This window comes from Procambarus clarkii, chromosome 84, assembly GCF_040958095.1.
Source record: "Procambarus clarkii isolate CNS0578487 chromosome 84, FALCON_Pclarkii_2.0, whole genome shotgun sequence".
NCBI lineage: Eukaryota > Metazoa > Arthropoda > Malacostraca > Decapoda > Cambaridae > Procambarus > Procambarus clarkii.
The window spans coordinates 13,905,944-13,913,004 of NC_091233.1; positions in this window are offsets into that span (position 1 = coordinate 13,905,944).

Here is a 7,061-nt window from a genome sequence, read left to right on the forward strand (position 1 = left end):
CATTCCATTTCCCCACTACTCTCACGCTAAAAGAAAACTTCCTTACATCTCTGTGACTCATCTGAGTTTCAAGCTTCCATCCATGTCCTCTCGTTCTGTTACTATTCCGTGTGAACATTTCGTCTATGTCCACTCTGTCAATTCCTCTGAGTATCTTATACGTTCCTATCATGTCCCCCCTCTCCCTTCTTCTTTCTAGTGTCGTAAGGCACAGTTCCCTCAGGCGCTCTTCATACCCCATCCCTCGTAGCTCTGGGACGAGTCTCGTTGCAAACCTCTGAACCTTTTCCAGTTTCATTATATGCTTCTTCAGATGGGGACTCCATGATGAGGCGGCATACTCTAAGACTGGCCTTACGTAGGCAGTGTAAAGCGCCCTAAATGCCTCCTTACTTAGGTTTCTGAATGATGTTCTAACTTTTGCCAATGTAGAGTACGCTGCTGTCGTTATCCTATTAATATGTGCCTCAGGAGATAGATTAGGTGTTACGTCCACCCCCAGGTCTCTTTCACGCGTCGTTACAGGTAGGCTGTTCCCCTTCATTGTGTACTGTCCCTTTGGTCTCCTATCTCCTAGTCCCATTTCCATAACTTTACATTTGCTCGTGTTGAATTCTAGTAGCCATTTCTCTGACCATCTCTGCAATCTGTTCAGGTCCTCTTGGAGGATCCTGCAATCCTCATTTGTCACAACTCTTCTCATCAACTTTGCATCATCCGCAAACATCGACATGTAGGACTCTACGCCTGTAAACATGTCGTTAACATATACAAGAAATAGAATTGGTCCCAGCACCGATCCTTGTGGTACTCCACTTGTTACTGTTCGCCAGTCCGACTTCTCGCCCCTTACCGTAACTCTTTGGCTCCTTCCTGTTAGGTAGTTCCTTATCCATTCCAGGACCTTTCCCCCCACCCCCGCCTGCCTCTCGAGCTTGAACAGCAGTCTCATGTGCGGTACTGTATCAAAGGCTTTTTGGCAGTCCAGAAATATGCAGTCTGCCCAACCATCTCTGTCCTGTCTTATCCTCGTTATTTTATCATAGAATTCCAGAAGGTTTGTTAGGCACGATTTCCCTGTCCAGAACCCATGTTGATGTTTGTTCACAAACCTAATGTTCTCCAGGTGTGCAACCAGTCGTAGCCTAATTATTCTTTCCAGTATTTTACAGGGGATGCTTGTCAGTGATACAGGTCTGTAGTTAAGTGCCTCCTCCCTATCTCCTTTCTTGAAGATCGGCACGACATTTGCCTTCTTCCAGCAACTGGGCAATTCTCCTGACATAAGTGACTCATTAAAGATCATTGCCAGAGGCACGCTGAGGGCCTGTGCTGCTTCTTTTAGTATCCACGGTGATACTTTGTCTGGTCCAACTGCTTTAGTTGCATCTAGAGTTGTCAACTGTTTCATTACCTCCTCTGCTGTCACCTCTATATCTGATAGTCTTTCATCTAGGGTAACCCCTTCCAACAATGGGAGCTGCTCAGGCTCGGTAGTGAACACTCCATGGAAACTGGCTGTGTGTGTGTGTGTGTGTGTGTGTGTGTGTGTGTGTGTGTGTGTGTGTGTGTGTGTGTGTGTGTGTACTCACCTAGTTGTACTCACCTAGTTGTGTCTGCAGGATCGAGCATTGACTCTTGGATCCCGCCTTTCGAGCATCGGTTGTTTACAGCAATGACTCCTGTCCTATTTCCCTATCATACCTGGTTTTAAAATTATGAATAGTATTTGCTTCCACAACCTGTTCCTGAAGTGCATTCCATTTCCCCACTACTCTCACGCTAAAAGAAAACTTCCTAACATCTCTGTGACTCATCTGAGTTTCAAGCTTCCATCCATGTCCTCTCGTTCTGTTACTATTCCGTGTGAACATTTCGTCTATGTCCACTCTGTCAATTCCTCTGAGTATCTTATACGTTCCTATCATGTCCCCCCTCTCCCTTCTTCTTTCTAGTGTCGTAAGGCACAGTTCCCTCAGGCGCTCTTCATACCCCATCCCTCGTAGCTCTGGGACGAGTCTCGTTGCAAACCTCTGAACCTTTTCCAGTTTCATTATATGCTTCTTCAGATGGGGACTCCATGATGAGGCGGCATACTCTAAGACTGGCCTTACGTAGGCAGTGTAAAGCGCCCTAAATGCCTCCTTACTTAGGTTTCTGAATGATGTTCTAACTTTTGCCAGTGTAGAGTACGCTGCTGTCGTTATCCTATTAATATGTGCCTCAGGAGATAGATTAGGTGTTACGTCCACCCCCAGGTCTCTTTCACGCGTCGTTACAGGTAGGCTGTTCCCCTTCATTGTGTACTGTCCCTTTGGTCTCCTATCTCCTAGTCCCATTTCCATAACTTTACATTTGCTCGTGTTGAATTCTAGTAGCCATTTCTCTGACCATCTCTGCAATCTGTTCAGGTCCTCTTGGAGGATCCTGCAATCCTCATCTGTCACAACTCTTCTCATCAACTTTGCATCATCCGCAAACATCGACATGTAGGACTCTACGCCTGTAAACATGTCGTTAACATAGACAAGAAATAGAATTGGTCCCAGCACCGATCCTTGTGGTACTCCACTTGTTACTGTTCGCCAGTCCGACTTCTCGCCCCTTACCGTAACTCTTTGGCTCCTTCCTGTTAGGTAGTTCCTTATCCATTCTAGGACCTTTCCCCCCACCCCCGCCTGCCTCTCGAGCTTGAACAGCAGTCTCATGTGCGGTACTGTATCAAAGGCTTTTTGGCAGTCCAGAAATATGCAGTCTGCCCAACCATCTCTGTCCTGTCTTATCCTCGTTATTTTATCATAGAATTCCAGAAGGTTTGTTAGGCACGATTTCCCTGTCCAGAACCCATGTTGATGTTTGTTCACAAACCTAATGTTCTCCAGGTGTGCAACCAGTCGCAGCCTAATTATTCTTTCCAGTATTTTACAGGGGATGCTTGTCAGTGATACAGGTCTGTAGTTAAGTGCCTCCTCCCTATCTCCTTTCTTGAAGATCGGCACGACATTTGCCTTCTTCCAGCAACTGGGCAATTCTCCTGACATAAGTGACTCATTAAAGATCATTGCCAGAGGCACGCTGAGGGCCTGTGCTGCTTCTTTTAGTATCCACGGTGATACTTTGTCTGGTCCAACTGCTTTAGTTGCATCTAGAGTTGTCAACTGTTTCATTACCTCCTCTGCTGTCACCTCTATATCTGATAGTCTTTCATCTAGGGTAACCCCTTCCAACAATGGGAGCTGCTCAGGCTCGGTAGTGAACACTCCATGGAAACTGGCATTCAGTGCCTCGCAGATTTCCTTGTCACTTTCAGTATATGCCCCCTCTGTCTTCCTTAGTCTTGTCACTTGGTCGTTCACCGACATTTTTCTTCTTATATGACTGTGTAGTAACTTAGGTTGTTTTTTCGCTTTGATTGCAATATCGTTCTCATAGTCCCTTTCCGATGTTCGTCTTATGTTAATGTAATCGTTCCTAGCTCTGTTGTATCTGCTTCTGTTGTCCTCTGTTCTTTGTCTTCAGTACTTCCTCCACTCCCGTCTGCTGGCCATTTTTGCTTCCTGACACTGTCTATTAAACCATGGGTTATTATATTCCTTCTTATTTTTTCCCTTTACCGTTGGTATAAATCTCTCTTCGGCCTCCTGGCATTTCTGTATGACTAGGTCCATCATATCTTGGACTGTTTTTCCTCTAATTTCTTCCTCCCACTGCACTTCACCCAGATAGTCCCTTATCCTCATATAGTCCCCTTTCCTGTAGTCAGCTCTCCTTTCCCAGATCTCTTGTCCCATGGTCATAAGTTTGAATTCCATCATGTAGTCAAAGACTAGGACACAATGATCACTGGCCCCTAGAGGTATTTCATGCTCTAAATTCTCGATATCTTCTACGTTCTGGGTGAAAATCAGGTCTAATAGGCTCGGTGCATCTCCTCCTCTTTCCCTTGTGTCTTCCTTCACATGTTGTGTCAGGAAATTCCTGTCTATAACATCTACTAATTTTGCTCCCCACGTTTCGTCCCCTCCATGGGGATTCTTTGATTCCCATTTTATCTCTCCATGATTTAGGTCCCCCATGATCAGCAGCTTCGCTCTCATTCTGTGGGCTAGTGTTGCTGCCTTCTGCAGTTCATCTATACATGCTTTGTTGTTGTCATCATACTCCTGCCTGGGTCTTCTACTGTTTGGTGGGGGATTGTAGATTACCAGGATCACAATCTTCCTCCCATCTACTGTCAGAGTTCCATGTATGAAGCTTGTGCACTCATTGGTAACTCGATTTCCCAGGTCTTCAAACTTCCATTTCCGCTTTATTAGGAGTGCTACTCCCCCTCCCTGTCTCTGTGTCCTCTCTTTTCGTATCACCTGGTACCCTTCAGGAAAGATTGCATCTGAGATCATGTCATTAATTTTAGTTTCCACAATTGCAACTATGTCAGGATCTGCTTCACTCACTCTTTCTTTTATCTCTTCTGCTTTATTAGATACCCCATCAGCATTGGTGTACCAAACCTTGAGATTCTTCATGGAAACTCTTGTACCAGAGTTCTCCCTTTCTCTGGGGGTCTGGGGGGATCTGGGGGATGTCTGGGGGGTGAGTGGGGGCAGAGGGGATCTGGGGGATCTGGGGGGTGTCTGGGGGATGACTGGGGGCGGGGAGGGTCCGGGGGATGTCCGGGGGGATCCGGGGGGTGTCTGGGGGGGTCCGGGGGGTGTATGGGGGGTGAAAGAGTTCAGGAGGGGGGTGTTCAGAAAGAGTGCTTGGGGGGCTACTGGGGGCTGGGCTTCTAGGAAGGTAGGTAGGAGGGTCTGGGGTAGGGCCTGGGTAGGTAGGTCTGGAGTAGGAAGGGCATACTGGGTCTGAAGATTAGGGAGGGCATAGAGGGGTTGGGAGATAGCGTAAGGTTGGGAGACAGATAGAGGTTGGGAGGGGGAAGGATAGAGGGGGTGGGGGGGAACTCCCACCCCCCTCGCAAGGGTGGGGGGTCACATGGAAGGAGAGGGGATGAGGAGGGGTGAGGGCTGGGTAGGCTTTGGGTGTTGAGGGGATGAGGTCTGGGTGGGTTCTTGGGGTTGAGGGGATGAGGTCTGGATGGGTTTTGGGGGTTGAGGGGGATGAGAGCTGGGTGGGTTTTGGGGGGTGAGGGGATGAGGGCTGGACGGGTTTTGGGGGCTGAGGTGATGAGGGGGTCCTTGGAATGTGGGATGAATTTGACTCCAGTGGGGTCAGAGGGGTCAAGGGATGTGCTGGGGAGATAAGCAGGGGCGGCTGATTTGGGGAAGGGGTGACCTGAGAAGCACGTGTGAGCTGGTTAGCATGGGGTGGTTTAGCACTGGGGTGTGTAGCTGCGCTCAAATGGGAAGAGTCGTACTGTTGTTTGCTTGCTCTGTGGGCAATCTGTTCCTCCTTCGTCATGAATTTGTCAATAAATACGTTGTAGTAATTTTCGCTACCTCTGAGTAGGTGTTTGTGATGCAGTATGTAATCCACTGCCTCTTCGTTAGTGAAGTGTACCAGGACAGGTCGTTTCCTGTTACAGTTGTATGGTCCAATGCGTCGGTGGACTTGCACCTCATTCCCTGCCATCTGGGCTCTCATGTCTCTCAAGATCCCCTGTAGTTCCAAATCCTCGTGTGTGTGTGTGTGTGTGTGTGTGTGTGTGTGTGTGTGTGTGTGTGTGTGTGTGTGTGTGTGTGTGTGTGTGTGTGTGTGTGTGTGTGTGTGTGTGTGTGTGTGTGTGTGTGTGTGTGTGTGTGTGTGTGTGTGTGTGTGTGTGTGTGTGTGTGTGTGTGTGTGTGTGTGTGTGTGTGTGTGTGTGTGTGTGTGTGTGTGTGTGTGTGTGTGTGTGTGTGTGTGTGTGTGTGTGTGTGTGTGTGTGTGTGTGTGTGTGTGTGTGTGTGTGTGTGTGTGTGTGTGTGTGTGTGTGTGTGTGTGTGTGTGTGTGTGTGTGTGTGTGTGTGTGTGTGTGTGTGTGTGTGTGTGTGTGTGTGTGTGTGTGTGTGTGTGTGTGTGTGTGTGTGTGTGTGTGTGTGTGTGTGTGTGTGTGTGTGTGTGTGTGTGTGTGTGTGTGTGTGTGTGTGTGTGTGTGTGTGTGTGTGTGTGTGTGTGTGTGTGTGTGTGTGTGTGTGTGTGTGTGTGTGTGTGTGTGTGTGTGTGTGTGTGTGTGTGTGTGGTGTGTGTGTGTGTGTGTGTGTGTGTGTGTGTGTGTGTGTGTGTGTGTGTGTGTGTGTGTGTGTGTGTGTGTGTGTGTGTGTGTGTGTGTGTGTGTGTGTGTGTGTGTGTGTGTGTGTGTGTGTGTGTGTGTGTGTGTGTGTGTGTGTGTGTGTGTGTGTGTGTGTGTGTGTGTGTGTGTGTGTGTGTGTGTGTGTGTGTGTGTGTGTGTGTGTGTGTGTGTGTGTGTGTGTGTGTGTGTGTGTGTGTGTGTGTGTGTGTGTGTGTGTGTGTGTGTGTGTGTGTGTGTGTGTGTGTGTGTGTGTGTGTGTGTGTGTGTGTGTGTGTGTGTGTGTGTGTGTGTGTGTGTGTGTGTGTGTGTGTGTGTGTGTGTGTGTGTGTGTGTGTGTGTGTGTGTGTGTGTGTGTGTGTGTGTGTGTGTGTGTGTGTGTGTGTGTGTGTGTGTGTGTGTGTGTGTGTGTGTGTGTGTGTGTGTGTGTGTGTGTGTGTGTGTGTGTGTGTGTGTGTGTGTGTGTGTGTGTGTGTGTGTGTGTGTGTGTGTGTGTGTGTGTGTGTGTGTGTGTGTGTGTGTGTGTGTGTGTGTGTGTGTGTGTGTGTGTGTGTGTGTGTGTGTGTGTGTGTGTGTGTGTGTGTGTGTGTGTGTGTGTGTGTGTGTGTGTGTGTGTGTGTGTGTGTGTGTGTGTGTGTGTGTGTGTGTGTGTGTGTGTGTGTGTGTGTGTGTGTGTGTGTGTGTGTGTGTGTGTGTGTGTGTGTGTGTGTGTGTGTGTGTGTGTGTGTGTGTGTGTGTGTGTGTGTGTGTGTGTGTGTGTGTGTGTGTGTGTGTGTGTGTGTGTGTGTGTGTGTGTGTGTGTGTGTGTGTGTGTGTGTGTGTGTGTGTGTGTGTGTGTGTG